We start from the raw sequence: 16,891 nt of genomic DNA, 5'->3' as shown, positions 1-16,891 counted from the left end.
AAGCATGTTTGCCTCAAAATGCCAGGATCATGGCTCTCACTGCTATATCCTAGTTATAAGAGCTGAGCCTGCTGGGCTGTTAGCTCCCCAATTGCTTCAGCTTTCTCTCATCTGTCTGTTGGGAAACCACCGAAGCCTAAACGAGAAAGAAAACTGAGTGAGGATGAGCATACATGTGAATATGTGTGCCAGTTGCTTAATTGACACACATCTTCACTGAGACGTGATGGGTTTGAAAAGTACCTCTTTAGAAGGAAGCCTGGCCCTTACCATACACCATATACAAAAATTGACTCACAGTGGATCAAAGACCTAAATGCAAGAGCTAAAACTATAAAACTCTTAGAAGAAAATATAGAGGAAAAACTTCATGACATTGGATTTGGCAATGATTTCTGTGACACCAAAAGCACAGGCAACAAAAGAAAAAAATAGATAAATTGGGCTACATCAAAATGAAAACTTTTGTGAATCAAAGAACACTGCAAGCAGAATGAAAAGGCAACCCATGGAACAGGAGAAAATAATTTCTCCAAATATTAAGGAATTAACATCCAGAGTATACAAAGAACTCCTACAATTCAACAATAAAAAAGCAAACCAACCAATTTAAAAATAGGCATAGGGCTAAATAGGCAATTCTCCAAAGATGATACACAAATAGCTAATAAGCCTAAGATGCTCAACATCACTAATCATTAGGAAGATGCAAATCAAAACCACAATAATATACCACTTCATACCTGTTGGGGTGTCTATGATTTAAAACAAAACAGAAATAAGTGTTGGCAGGAATGTGGAGAAATTGGAACCCTTGTGCATTGTTGGTGGGAATACAAAATGGTGCGGCTGCTGTGGAAAACAGTATGGTAGATCCTCCAAAAGTTAAACAAAGAATTATCACATGATCCACCTGTTCCACTACTGCATTTATACCCAAAAGAGTTGAAAACAGGGTTTCAAACAGATATGAGTACCACCCATGATCATAGCAGTATTATTCACATAGCCCAAAGGTGGAAATAACCCATATGTTCATCAGTGCATGAATGGATAAACAAAATGTAGTATATATACAAAATAGAAAATTATTCAGCCTTATAAAGGCAGGAAATTCTGGCACATGCTACAACATGGATGAACCATGAAAACATTATGCTAAGTGAAACATGCCAGACCCAAATGGACAAATATTGTAAAATTCCTCTTATATGAGATACCTGGAATAGTCAAATTTATAGAGACAGAAAATAGAATGGTGGTTGCCAGGAGCTGGGGGGAGGGAGGAATGGAGAGTTATTGTTTAATGGGTACAAAGATTCAGTACAGGAAGGTGAGAAAGTTCTAGAGATGGATGGTGGTGATATTTGCACAACAATGGGAATGTATTTAATGTCTCTGAACTGTACACCTAAAAATGGTAAATTTTATGTTATGCATATTTTACCACACACACACAAAAAAAGTCATGGAAAACCAGCAGAGTTAATATATGGAATAAAAGGGAGAAAGGAATGCAGATTTTTAAGAGAAAATGGGAAAATGATTAGACAAATGATGTTCTAGGTTATGCAGCTTTTTTCTTTATGTTTACGATTCAAATTGCAAAGAGAGGCAAATGATCAATATATTGGCTTTTCAACCGAGACTTTTCAAGTGTGTGAAATCTAGTCAGAAAGTGTCCTTGTTCCAAGATTAAGATTAGAGCTTGTCTGAGGTATTATTACAATTCCTTCATGCTTTTAGATTTTGGAAGTTGTTCCAACATATATGTAACTTTTTTTTCTAAGTACAAAACAAACCGGTATTACAAAGTGGCACAAAATCTGAGTAGAAAGGAATCCAGCAAATATTTATGAAGTATCTACTGTGCGTTAAACTGCAAGGGACAGTCTACTTCAAAGAGAGAGCAATGGCCAGTGGCAAACTTTCTTGCCAAAGTTTGGCCCAGTCTCCCTGACATTGCTCAGTGTATCTCAGTAGTTGAGTCAGACAATTTTAACATTTCTGGTAGATGTAAGTGGTAATGGCGAAGGATAGCTAAATATTCATAAGCTTATTTACTCCTTAAACCTGTTTGGTGTGTTCCAAAGTTTGAAAATCTGATTAAAATTCATGAACAGTACCAGTACTAGGACAGACTTTCAGTGTATGGGTGGTGAGGATGATGATTAGATAGAACTCATCTGTAGAAACTATCACTTTAAAATTCTAGTCACGACTCTACAAATTTCTGTGAAGCCCACTGACCATTCCTTTGCTTTGGGGGTCCTCGGCCTTTGCTATTTTGTCTATTACTTATGAATTATAGATGTTAGAGCTAAAAGAAACCTTAGAGGCCATCTTGAAGGATTTTCCTATTACTTTACTTTTACATTTAAAAATATGATTAACTTGAAATTTTTTCCTAGTATTTAACGCAGGGAAACTTTTTTTCTCCTAAAGAACTGGTGTGCTTTCACTGTTGGATAATGGAAATTATACAACACATCATGTTGTTCAAAGTTTAGATATCTTTATTGCTGTTTTCACTACCTTGTGTACTCACATATTTCTACTAAAAACCACCTCAGACACCCTTTAGATATAGATAAATTGAACCTCTCACTTTAAAGAAGAAGAAACAGGTCTTGAGAAGTTAAGTGACCTATCCAAGGTTATGTATTTTTGTTTGTTGTTTGTCTGGACTCACCAACTGAATTAAGCTTCTCGTAGACAAAGAAAAGCTCTTTTGTTCCCTGGAAGCATATAGTACAGAAATGAACACAAGCAGTCGTAATAAATGCCAAGTGAATGAATGCAAGCCTCATAGGTGCTTTCCCCCATGAACAGGTCTGAGAGATCAAGGTGGATGCAGTGTCGATTGGATGATCCTGTCTTCTACTTCAGAGACCTGGTGTTGGTTAAGGCTGGGCTGGGCCAGGGGGAGGGAACAGGCTTATACTTCCTGAGCTTCTGTAGAAATATTTATAATTTTAAATCTTCTCAACGTGACAGAATTCAATCTGTACATGTGTGTAGTGGTATGAACATTGTCATATATAATAGGTGGGGATGGGAAGGCAAATATAATTTGGTACATTTCTGGAGGATAGTTTGACAACATCAAGAGCTTTACAGTAGTCATTAAAAGCAGTTCCTTCTCATTAATTCCATTTATAGAAATTTACCCCAAGAAAATAATTGGAGACATGAATAAAATTTATAGTCAGGTATGTTCACTACTGTGGTATTTATAGCATAATGTAATGAACATAATAGTATGTATTTATATGTGATGTAACAAACATAATGTTCAACAGTATGGAAATGGCTATAAAAATACAGCATAGTTGTAGGCTAGAATACTTATTTCATGTTCTCAACTCTGTTAACCTTGTTAAAAAATATTTTAGAATATATATGAAATATTTTTAAAAACTTAAAAAGGACTAAATATACTATAATGTTAACTGCGGTTACCTTTCGATTGTGGGATTATAAGTAATTTTATGTTATTCTTTAATTTCCAAGTTTCCTTTCATTAATATGCTTTCAGAAGAAGAAAAAATATATATAATTAAAACAATTTTAGCTCTCTGAGTCCCTGAATCCAGAACCCAGCCTAGAGGATATGAAAAGGGACTTCGCGGGGGCATGGGGAGTCGTTGGGCAATCAGTGTCACCAGTAGCCCCTCCCTAACACACAGGGATCTACTGCCTCTACCTTTCAAAGCTAAGTGAGGGCCGTGTCTGCGGCCGGGAGGGCTGCCCGTCCAAGGTTCTGGGTGAAGCTGATACGAGCAGCCTCTTTCTTCTATGCCCCCGTCCCTGCCATAGCATACATAGGATTATCACCCACAGAATAATAATACCTTCTGTCTGTGGAGAATTATATAGTTTTCACAGTATATTTACATATGTTATAATTCACTGGATTGCCATGATTTGGAGAGTCTAACGTAACAGTAGTTATTTTTACCTTATATGACAGGTGAGGAAACAGAAATTAGAGAAGGCACAAGGATTGTTCGAGAACATACCAGTATCTTCTGTAGCTTGTACAGTCAGGACCCTTCCTTGCATCCAAAATTTCAAAAGACAACTCTGATTGAAATACCCTTGATCTTTTTTTTTTTTTTTTTTTTTTGGTGAGGGAGACAGATTTATAAGCAATACACATTTTTCCTTAATTCCTAAGATGCTCACATATCAGCGGTAGTTTTTCCTCTTGGGCCACAAAGATGTAAACAACAAAGAAATAAGGATTTTATATTGTCAGTTCAAAATGACTTACCAAATGACTTATCAAGTTGTATATACTACTAACATTGAGACATAAACATACACCAGGTACGCATTGTCTATACAGCAGACATCTTGGTTCATAAGAATGAAAATTTAATGTTTTCCTTAAGTGAAGAAGAAAAGGACACCAGCGGATGTACTTACCAAAACCCACCAATTTGATTTGTCTGGTCCTTTACACGATGTTGAGTAAGAATATACAATGAGATTCAGGCAGCTTCCTTGGGATTTCTCAGTCCAATTTGTGGAGTGCCCTTTGAGGCAAATCCTAAGAGGTAAAAACAAAATTGCTAGGAATGTTTTCTATTTGAATATAATTTTCATATGTGCATTACGAATTTGGGGCCATTTTCTTCAAAAAATGAACTACTATTACTAATGACCATAGTCTCTACAAACCAAGAAATGCAACCCTTTATTCCTCCTCCTGTCCTTGAAAAGACAGGGAACAGTAATAAGAAAATGACCAATTTCTTCCATTTGTTTTATTTTCCCCCCTGTCTTATTTATCCGCAACCCCCCGCCACCGACTCCAAAATGCACAACACAATGTTTAGGAATGAATACACGTGTAGCTTAGATTCACAAAAAGGAGAGGTGGCGCTCTTTACAGAGATGATCCTATCTAGCTCATGGCCCCCCCTCCCCCATTTGGGGGCTTACGACACACGTCACTGTGAATCATCACACTCTTGCCTGCTGAATCCAAAGAGGGTCTCAAAAACCACTGAAACAAGCGCTCCAGCCAACCACTACCAACTGATTAGAAGTGGTAATAAAAGCAACTTGTTATTCTGCCCTAAAATGAATAGTTAAGACTCTTCTGAGGATGTTCTCTGCATGCAGTACTATAAAAAGTAGGATTTGGGATCCTAGGATCATCTTAAAAGTCATGATATACAAAACATTCAAATTAAGAAACTTAAGTTCAAGATAAGGGTATTTTGGGTGAGACGTTAAAATATATCCTAAGCACAAACCTTGTACCTGTATTTCACATCTGGAAATATAATCTACCAAACTTCAGGAATATTCTCTCCTCACTATGGAGAGCCCTCATTAAGCCATCTGAATTATCCAGATGACTTCCACGATTCCATATGGCACAGTGGCTGCAACACCAGACTCGGAGCACCTAGAAGACTGGGATTTTAACTCTAGCTCTGCCATGCCTTGTTCTGTGTTCTCAGGCAAATTATTTCACCTGGCTGAGCCAAAGTTTGCTTCCCTGAAGAAATAAAAGAGTTGGATTGCCAGTAGTTTTCAAACTGGTTTTTTAATATTTGTTTTGTTTTGCTTCGTTTTTTTAGGTGTAGTGTCCTTTCTTCCACCAAAAATTTACCTCGATGCAGAAACAAACTGATAAAACAGGAGCTGGCTAAACTGGTGGTTGGGGATGATATGGGGAAGCATCTCCACCCATTCTGCTCCATCATCCACGGGGGCTGTGTGGGAACACCATAGGATCTTTAGGACCACAGAGCACAATTTGGAACCTGCCAATTAAATGGCCTCTAGGGACTTCCCTGGTGGTCCAGTGGGTAAGACTCCGTGCTGCCAATGCAGGGGGCCTTGGTTCGATCCCTGGTCGGGGAACTAGATCCCACATGCATGCCGAAACTAAGAGTCTGCATGCCGCAACTAAGAAGCCCGCATGCTGCAACGAAGATCCCGTGTGCTACAACTAAAACCCGGCGCAGCCAAAATAAGTAAATAAATAAACAAATAAGTAAATGGCTTCTAAAGTCAGTTACAGCTCCAAAATTATTCTGCCATAACTATCTCTATATTGCAATGACTGGCAAGGCATTCAATGGGATTCATAACTTTATGGGAACACAAGCAATAAAACGAAATCAGGGCTTCCCTGGTGGTGCAGTGGTTAAGAACCCGCCTGCCAATGCAGGGGACACGGGTTCGAGCCCTGGTCTGGGAAGATCCCACATGCCGCGGAGCGGAGCAACTAAGCCCATGTGCCACAACTACTGAGCTTGTGCTCTAGAGCCTGCAAGCCACAACTACTGAGCCCACATGCCACAACTACTGAGGCCTGCACACCTAGAGCCCGTGCTCCGCAACAAGAGAAGCCACCGCAATGAGAAGCCCGCGCACCACAACAAGGAATAGCCCCCACGTGACACAACTAGAGAAAGCCTGCGTGCAGCAACGAAGACCCAACGAAGCCAAAAATAAATAAATTAAATAAATAAAAAACCCAAAAAACAAAAAACTAAATCATACTCCAAAAAAGATGTTAAAGAAAAAAAAAACTAAATCATGAGCTGGCTTTAATCCTTATTATCAATGATCTACTAAAAAAAAAAAAAAAAGCCACACCCTCAAATAAATCATAGAGTAATTGCTGTTAAACTCTGTACATCTCAAAGCATATAATCCTCACCCTCGTCTGTGAGGTCGATTTTCTAAATGCTACATCCTGGATAATACCTAATGATCAGCATCACAGTGTCTGATAAATAAAAATAAATGTGCAAATTACAAGCCGTGTCCTGAAATTAATTCTACCCTGTCAAGGCAACAGAATAAAATGTAGACTCCTGCACTATTCATTTACGAGTTAAGTGAATCCAGACAAATTTATTGAACTTTTCTGAGCCTCAGTCTCCACATCCATAAAGTGGAGCTAATTCCTTGCAGGACTGCATGGAGAACAGAGAAGATACTTGTAAAGCACCATTCCTGGCACATACTTGTGCAGAACTGTAAGTTTTCTCTCTATAATGGCAAATTTTTTCCTTTGAGAAATAATATCATGGTAATGGACATGTAAACTCTATGAATTGGAAGCAAATTATTAATATATAAATCAAATTATAGGTTTTATATAGTTTTGTGCTAAATCTTAATGATGGGAAGAAGAATTATTGAAATGCCTTTCACAGCTGTTCAAGTAACAGAAAATTTCCCCCAAATAAAACACTTAGGACTATTTGTTTCCAGAAAAATCTGATTTTCCAGAATGGCTCCAAACATAACCCATTTCGTAAATATTTTAATATTATTTTGTCATAAATATCTTCGAGCGAAACCCACATGCTACTTTCTTCCTGTGGCTTCACACTCCTCCTGACACAAAATTGGGTGTCTCAGGGTACCCTGTTTGAGAAGTCGATCTCTAGTACAAATCCTCCATTTTACTGTGGAGGAAACTGTCTTACTGAAGGTCATGTAAAATTTGTGGGGAAGTTCTTAGAGAAAAGAAATATTTCCAGACATAAACTGGGTTAATTAACTCATTCCAACCCCTCACCCACTCCTCGTTCTGTGAAAAAGCTATGGATATTGTCCATTATATCATGAAGTCTTTAGGAAGACCAACTGGGGAAATTTTCTTAGATTCCAGTAGAAGAAAAAGCTGTTCTGAGCAGAACACTGGTTTGTTTTCAATTTTTCAGGCATTTGAATCTTAAGAGTTACTCATGGGTCTTTCTTCAACCAATAGTGGGATCTGAGGGCAATCGTTTGTTGGACTTATGACACCTGTAGCATCACCTTAATTTGCCTACCCTGTCTTTTCTACCCTCTCTTCTTTATTTTGTCTACCATATGTATTTTTGAAAGCTGTTCAAATCCACTTTTGCAATGAGGCAGGGTGTAAATAAGTATGTGAAATTAATAAATGTATTGTTTCCCAAAGGATGTTCCAATCTAATATCAAGTTCCATGTCACGTTCTGCTTCTCTCAACTCTCACGCATAAACCGAGGCGAAAAATAACTTTCTCACCCCGACTCCTCCACCAACAAATGAGAATTCTGTTTCTTAAAAACAAATCCTTTCCAAAGATAAACCAGTTGCCCACACCCAGGGACACTAGTACACGGGCCTGAAGCTACTGGGAGACTACCAGGGCAACAGTCTAGTAACAGAGCTCTGGTTCTTGCTCTGCCACCAGCAGTGTGAGACCACCCGTTGCCACTTAGCTTTTTGGCCTCAGCATCCTCACCGGTATACTGAAGCTGCTATTAACACCACATGTGAGAGTCGTTACAAGGATAAAATGAGACACTACATTTGAAAGCATCATGTAAACTGCCAACCATCAACTCCAGCCTGGATGTCTGCAGTAGTATCCCAGCTGACTTTGACCCATCCACTCTTGCCTGCTGCAATCAATCTGGCTCTCAAGACAGGCAAAGTGACCTTTTAAAAACACACAATTTTATGTCACCCTCCTGCTTAAACCTCTACACTCCCTTCCACTGCCCTTAGAATAAAATCAGTATCCCTAGTAAGGGGTATAAGGAAAACTTTGGCTCCTCCTCCAGCCTCATCTTGTGTCACTTCCCCCTTAACACTTGCTGTTCCCAGTGCTTTAAACCCTCACCAATGCTCCTACCTAGCCAGCTTTTCTCATCCTTACACTTCACTCCTCAGAGGTCATCCCTGGAGCCTCTCAAAACATTCCTGAAACATCATATAATCTCTCACAGCACTTCTCATAACACTGGCTTGAACCTCATGAAATTGCTGTTTGGGGGGACAAAAATGGTAGAATATTGGCAACTTGATATGGTTTAATCTTACAGTAGTTGGTAAAATAGCAGTCTTCTCCAGGCAACTGTAAACTTGCCCAGGGCAGAATCTAGATCTGACTCATTACTATAATCCCAGTGTCCCACACACAATCCTAGCACAGAGTAGGTGCTTCAGAGTTTAATTAGTGTGAGGGATTGTTACTACTTTTTTAATGCTAAGCACATAATTTATGTATTGTCATTGGTAGTATCATGTTTTTATTCAAATGCCACTTCTGTGTTGCATAGGAATAAAATGAAGAAATAGAACACAAAAAATCACTTTTTAAAGATTTTCATTTCTGGCATTTCTGGAAAGAAAGAATGAATTCCAGTTAGTATAATACATATCATCGGGGATAGAATTTAGCCCACTGGTATGGTATCATTTATGGATTTTTTCTTTTTTAACTCAAATGTTTCTCACCAAAGGGCAGAAGGAAAACAACTCTCAAAGGAAACCAGATGATTTGGATTTATCTTTTTTTACAGCTTCTGCCACGTGACAGCAAATCAATTAGGGGGGAAAACTAGCATATAAAAGAGTGCTAGACTTGAAACCAAGGAATTTAAAAATACACTTCCCCATGATATTCAAAAAGAATGCATCTAAAACATTCCCAGATTGCCTTACCCAACTATGCCTTATCTTGTGTCCCTCCTGAATTGAACAGAGGAAAGACCAAGTCTAAACAAGTTGGGATGATGTACAGGGTAGGGGAGACTTGTTCACAAAGCATGTAACTTAATAATATTAATAAGAGCTAATATTCACAGAGTACTTATTATGCACCAGGCACCGTGCTAAGCATTTCGTGTACACTGTCTTATTTAATCATTACTACAACCCCACAAAGCAAATTCTACGGTTATACTCATCCTGGAGATGAGGGAACTAAACAGAGGGAGGCTGGCCATTTGCTCAGGTCCTTTAACTGTAAATGATGAAGCTGGGATTCAAACCCAGGAGGTCTGAGACCAGAATCTGTGCTCTTAATTATTCTGCTCTATGGAAGAATCCGATTGCTTCTACATCCCAGTCTGGAAGAGTGGAAAACTAAAATTTGTGTTATAACAAAAGTGACAAATTACTCTATATGTATTTATATTGCAGCTTCAGAGTCATTTATGAGAAGTCAAAACTGTGAATGGCAAACCCACGGATTTTCAAGGCCCAACATCTAAGAATTTTTTGAAGCGTCTCAATATTCAACTTTAAACAGTAAAAGATATTCTCAACTTGGGTTAGAAATAAAGATAGGAGTTTAACTTTTTGGATGAAAAGTAGAGAATGTTAGATACTCATAAATATCATGAGCTCAGAAATACCTCGTTACCCAATTTGTTCCCTAGATTCTTGAAAAGCTGGCACATTTGGGGAAGTTTTTGAGAAATCAGAGACCCCATGAAAGGAGTAAACAGAGCCTGCAATTTCACTTTCTACGGTTGTCAGTAATCTCTAATCGGATCGTTCTTTCTTGCTAACATTTAATAAAATAATCTACCTCTTTTAGTAGCAAAGAAAACAAACACACTAACATTCACATCACAGAAATTATTTTTAAAATTAACGCAATTACTAATTCTTTACGTATGATTCACAGGCAGTGGTTATTGATATATCACTACCCAACCCCCTCCATCTTTGTGCATTGACATTTGACCCTTTTTATAATGTGCACCTTGTACCAGTGAAACCTAAGGCACCAGCTAGTTACTCATTAAACTTGGGTGCCAAGGGCTGACTTGTACAAATCATGCTGTTAACTGCCCGGCCTGGCCTGTGTGCAGAAGTGGAAAAAGCAATCATCATAGCTGTGAAATTCTGTCATATCGGCAGAACTGAACTACAAATTGCAGCAATTCGTGCCTGACCTCTGATCTGTGAAGTTAGTCTAAACCTTTGAACCTCAGCTTGGAATTGAGAAACAGCATTTACTTGTACCAGAGAAGATGGCTGCTGTGAATAGTTAACTCCGTGGCTGGTGCTCGATCCACATCCACCTCCCCCAAAGAGTCACCCACAGCAAGAGACTTACGAGGGAGATCTCGAGAGTAAACGTCTCATAAAGTGGCATTACGAACAAATCTAATGTAAGTAGAAAATTTCAGGATGCAAGTCTTTTAAAGGAGCATATAAAAATAAGTTTTGAAAAGGGGAGAATCTGAGATAACTGAAATCACTGGGCATTTATACCTAGTGATAATGTGCACTAAAAAAAATTCTCTTTACAGGTTAAACAAAAATAGAGGCTCAACTAAACACTAAAATTAACTCTGCTCAATATTCTGCACCAACCTAAATGAGAAAAGAATTTGAAAAAGAACAGATACATGTATAACTGAATCATTTTGCTGTACACCTGAAACTAACACAACGTTGTTAATCAACTATAGTCCAATATAAAATAAAAATTAAAAAAATTCTTACCAGATGGTACCATCTCTCATATTTTTAAACAAATGTATTATCTAATTTCTGTTAGAAATTTACAGCTTTTAAATTTACAGCTTTACAGCTGTAATTTTACAGCTGTAAATTTACAGCTTTTAAATTTACAGCTTTTAAAGCCCATATTAAGCCATTTCTGGGAAAAAGCAATCATGGGAAACCACTTAAACTTTTCTTTGAACTCAGACTTACCTTCTGATACTAAACATTAGATGTAGGCTAATGAATAAGTATAATAATATATTTTTTTAATGTATACATTTTGTCACAACATTGATTCATCATACTTTATTCATAATGAAGAGGGTTTTTCTTTTCAGGATTAGCTTCAAATGCTATCCAAATCGCTCCATTTCCAGGTAGAAAGAAGCCAATAAAGATTCTTTATCTCTGGTTTCTTTGAGTTAATATTAGAACAAATCTAAACAGCACATAAAATATAACTAAACTATTCGTTCTAATAAAAGTGAAACTAATTTATATAGTCTTTAAAGTATATAAACCTACACTTAACTAATTCCATTTTATAAACTTTACTATTGGTTTGAAAAAAATGATTGATACAAGAGAGTCTTCTTATACCAGCACTTTACTCAGAGGAAAAGTCATTATCACTAACTTCTGTGCAGTAACTCTCAAGAGCTAATTCCATTAATTTCTCATTTTTCCTTACCACGTCACTTAAAATTTCTTTAACGACTGACTCTGAAATGACTTTGGAAAATAAATGTGGACATTATTGATAAATTCCTGCTTTTTGTCCCATAATTAAAATAGCAGCAATCTATGAAAACATGACTTTTTTTTTCCACCTAGTTTTTTCAAGTTTGTTAAAGTGAAGAGATGCTAGACAAACTAATTTTTTAAAAAAATGTTCTTAGCTTAGGAATTTCGGTTTTGCTGCTGATAAGACAAACTGTGCAGCATTTGAAATTCTCACAAACTTCCTTTTTTTTTCTTTTTTTTTTTTTTTGCCTTCGGTTAAAAACAAAACAGATCATTTGTTTATTCTACATGATCTAAATTACTTTAACCAACTCCTCTCTTCCAATTACAACAAATAAGGTGTCCCCTACCTTTCCAGGGTTGAAATCTGGATGCAACAGGCTAATGGTAACAAAAGCTTTCCTTAAGCAAACTTCGTTCCTGATCCAGGAACTGTGTAACTCTGTTATACATGGCACACCTCTCCTCATTGGTCAATGAGCTTTGGCCACTTAAATGCCTTGGGAGTCATTTGCTAAGGGCACCTGAAATGAACTTGGGTGGGTGGTACCGAAAGAAGGGAGGTGTTAAAATTGCCAGATACAAAACGCTCAAAAGCCGCCTGAAAATTTAATAGCAAACCTACTGTAACAAATGGATCTGGGGAAGACCCAAGAAGACAAAAGCTCTGACATTTCATAGAGAAGGAAATTTAACTGAAATATTTTATTCATACACCACTACTGACTAAAAGGAAACAAATGATTTTTTAAATGCACCTTCCTAGAAACAAGATGGACGTCCATTACATTGTTCTGCTTGCTGCAGACAAAGAAAACAGTAATTCTTACTTCACTTGAGTTGTTGAGTTCTAAACACTTAATGTATGAACACACATATAAAGTGCTTAGAAAATGTCCTGGCATATAGAAAGTACTCAAAAAATACTACTATGATTTCTTAGAAATGTTCTATGTTTAGCAAATATTGTTTTTTTTCTTTTCATTGTATCTGGGGTAGGTAACTTGGAGTGAGTGCCCTTCATCTTTTCTACTAATCACTACCAATAATTGGGTTTATGATAAGCCTGGCAGAAAAAAGATAGAGGCAAAAATTACACAAGAACTAAACCCTCATTTATTTTACTTTATCCATTTGGAACTGGAAATGGATTTATTGGTAAGAGGCAGAGAAAAATAGAAGGGACAGAGAAAGAAAAAGGAGCGGTAAAACATGATTCATGGATAATAAAAACAGTCCGTACATAACAATGGATCAAGAGGACCTGAAGCACTTAAGCAGAGTAAATACACTCCTCTTCAAGCAGTGAAGAGATGGAACCCACTCTGGGGGTTGAGTCTGTCAGTTCAGACAGCTGGGAGGTAAGGGGAGAAGGGGCCAGAAGATGGACTGGAGGAGGGTTCCTGAAAGCTAACCTGTGACATCTGGGACCACCTGAACCAGGATTAACATGAGCTCCACAGCATACAAAGAGAGGAACAGATCTGAAACTCTTCCTAAAACAAACATTTCAAACTTGTGACCTCAAGTTTTCCCTTAGCTGTTATTCTGTAATTGCGAACCTTATTAAATCCCGTGAACTTTAGCAATTTGAAGTAGCCAGGATGGGAAGTAAAAAGGCCAGAGTGACAAAGTTTTAAATCTGTTTATCTACCTATATTTTTTAAGAGAAACAGTTTTATTACTCCCAAATGAAATAATCTAAAGCTATCAGTAGTGACAAGAAAATTATCAGCAGGTTACTTAGTAAAGGGTCAAAATCCAGAACAAGTCTAAGATTATAATCATGTTAAATATCGTATAAAACTAAATTGCTAGGTTCTGATGAAAGGAAAATGGAAGCAATTTTTCAACGATACTAAGGCAGCGTTTCCAAAAAACTACTGACTTCAGACTAAATTCCTTTTGACTACAAAAGGAACCCAGAAAATCTGCCTTGTATATAAGAGTAATTGAGTATATTATATAAGAATTTTTATAAATTCTGGATGTGTGACATGCTTTAAGCATTAGGAAGAATATTTTTCGTTTGGAGGTTTGGTGTATGAATGGGTGTCAGTCAAGTGGGTGAGCACATGTGACAGAGAAAGAGAGAGAGAGAGAGAGAGTGTGTGTGTGTATGTGTGAATCCTTATACCAAACATTACCAAGAATGCAAAAACATAGGAAACAAACCAACTCAGGATGATAAATTTTAAGAGTAAGGTGGTAAGGACAGCGCAGCTTTTCACTGAATATCTAAAAGCAATAATTACAACTACCGCCTGCCCTAAACAAAAAATGAGCAACTTCTCCCTACTTTTGCTTTGAACAGAGTTAATTTAAAAAATACATATATGGCACACAGATATCTACGGTCTTGGCAAAAACAATGCACACAAGTTATTATAAATGTACACAATATAGACAAGTACATGAAAAAAGTAAAAGTCATCCCTTCTACTGGTAGTGACACTGACTCCTATTACATAGCCCTCGATGCAGGGAGATGTATCAGTATAAAAACTGTGTGTCAGTGGCATCAGAGTAGACACATGTTACATTTGCTGCCTTAACTTCTGATGGCTCTGGCGTGCCTTGGTCATCCCTGGAAGAGCATCCTTTGTTTTAACAAGGCAACTTTGTTTTTAGAGTGGACTGACAGCAGGTAAATCTGAGATTTGAGACAGTAGAGAAAAGAAAAAAAGAAAAAAAAATACAGGTGCAAAATAGAAGCTTGAGACAAGATGAGCTCTAAGGTAGATCTGGAAAAAGGAATAAGAAACAAGATTCAGACAGGCCTGGGAGAAGAGAAACTGGAGCATGAGTGAAGACCTGGTAATAAGCCAGGAAATTGTTATGTGGGCTATTTTAAATATAGGTAATATCCATTAAAGTCCCTTTTACATCCTACTAGGAGAACATTCTTTTTTATTTTCACTTACCTAAAGGCTTAAAGATATAGCTGATGTAAAGATCAAGTGAAAGTGTGTTTGCTCTTTATTTAATAGCAGTATATAGTTTTCCAGAAGTAAATTTTACACTATGTATTTAGAATTTCAAAACCTTTGCTGAAATTGGGCATTGTATTAATGCATGACTAAAGTATAAGAGGAAGAAACTGTGTACACACACACACACACACTGAGGTACCAGTCTTCATCTGAAAAAGTGTCGATTACTGGCACTGATGCCATATATCTGTGTTGGTGGGTGGTGTCAGCAACAATAGTTGGTCATGACACTAACTAACCAACATTGGAAAAGTGAGTTCAAAGAGCTGAAGGCATGCAGGTATACATACGAGCGTCCTCCTAAAGAATGTATGTGATAAACACAGAACCCACCAGAAGAATGGCAATATTATAAAAGGATTAACGCCTCCAAGACAGCTTTTGGTTTCCACATACACGCAACATATACATGCCTTGGCCTCAGCTGCATGCGTTGTTAACATCCCTTTACCTGCCCTCTTCCACCACTATTTTATACCGAAAAGTCTTTTTCTACTTTTATGTATTCTCTTTCGGTTAATTTGTTAAATATCCCATTAACGATATCAACAGGAAGAATTAAATAATGGACATTGCCGTATCTGGGCTGATGAGTTTATCTTATCTGGACATCAGAAAAGGATCTGAGGGCTTTCATTTAAAAATTTTAAATGGTATCTTCTCAACTGGTACAATTGCTTTAAAGAGTAAAATTATAATAACTAATATTTGTGTATTTCATTCACTCAATCAATATTATCAAGTACCTTCTAAGTGGCAGGCACTGTCCTAGGTACTGGGGCTATAACAGTAAGCAAAACAGACAAAAATCCCTGCCCTCATGAATCCTATAGTCTCATCGGGGGAGACAGACATTGAATGAGTAGATCAGTAAAATATATAGTATGTTAGATTATGAAAGAGCTAAAGAGAAGAAACAGCAGGGAAGGAAGATGTGTGTGTGTGGCCAGAGCGGCGGGGGACCATCCTGCACGGTCCCTGTCTTACAAGGGAAAGTATATTTATTATTACTTATTATAAAAATTAAGTTTGGAATCCATTAGATGTCTAGTGGGATATACTCTTAAAGCATATACCTACCCTCATTTAAATCATATGTCAAGTACTTCTTGCTTACATAGCATAGCTATTTAATGTGGATATAGGCAAGGCAGCAGACATCTTAAATATAGTAGTTAAGAGCCAGGTACATGGTATTACAGAAAGGAACCCAAGAGAGAATGAAGTGCTTTGGGATGATTGTTTTGAAGTAAAACGAACTTTCCCCTCTTTTCTCAGGTTATCAGGAACTTCAGAGGGTTTAAACTGGCCAGGCTGGGCTGCGGTGGGATCTGCTCTCACCCTTACCCTAGCTCACCCCCTTTACCCCTATTTAATCACAGTCTTTAGGTTCACCCTTATTGGGGATATGCGGGACTGAGTTCCTACTTCCTGGAAATGTTCATCATGACAGGGAACACTGACTCAGAGAGAGGAAGAAGAGAGAGCGTGGATCAGGTCTACTAACTTTTTTTAAGAATCTAGGGTTCCAGCATCAGCACTGCATGAGTTAATCCAGAAGCTTTACAATATTATATGTTAATTATCCCTACTACAGAGCTTATCTCTAACTTCTCAAAGTGACAGAGAGATTTACCCAATAAATTAAAGTATAACCCTATGCCATATCCAACCAACTCCTTCCTTCCCAAGCTTTACTCAAGCCAGGGACACCTTTTTTTTTACTTTAAAATCTATGTTTGTCACAAAAGCAGTCCTTCTAGTGTTCTCCACCTTCCTGTGTCACAGGCAGACATGAGGAGACCACAGACTTCAAGCACCCATGTTTATTACATACAACACTGACAAGGGTACATTTGGGGAAGCAGCCAATGAAGAGGCACAAAGCAGAATCAT

At 37.6% G+C, this 16,891-nt stretch overlaps 1 protein-coding gene across 3 annotated transcripts in view; it reads right to left on the bottom strand.

Moving 5' to 3' along the window:
• RBM47 (RNA binding motif protein 47) overlaps nucleotides 1-16,891 on the bottom strand; it is a 164,375-nt gene that overhangs the window by 30,943 nt on the left and 116,541 nt on the right. For all 3 annotated transcript variants that reach the window (XM_059923158.1, XM_059923159.1, XM_059923160.1), the window contains exon 3: nucleotides 4,432-4,555. The gene's annotated coding sequence lies outside the window, so the exon portion shown is untranslated. The remainder of the gene's footprint in view (nucleotides 1-4,431; nucleotides 4,556-16,891) is intronic.

The sequence above is a fragment of the Balaenoptera ricei genome, chromosome 5 (genome assembly GCF_028023285.1).
Source record: "Balaenoptera ricei isolate mBalRic1 chromosome 5, mBalRic1.hap2, whole genome shotgun sequence".
Taxonomy (NCBI): Eukaryota; Metazoa; Chordata; class Mammalia; order Artiodactyla; family Balaenopteridae; genus Balaenoptera; species Balaenoptera ricei.
Note: the sequence above shows the minus strand (reverse complement) of the source record. Positions and strands in the feature narration are given on the sequence as shown.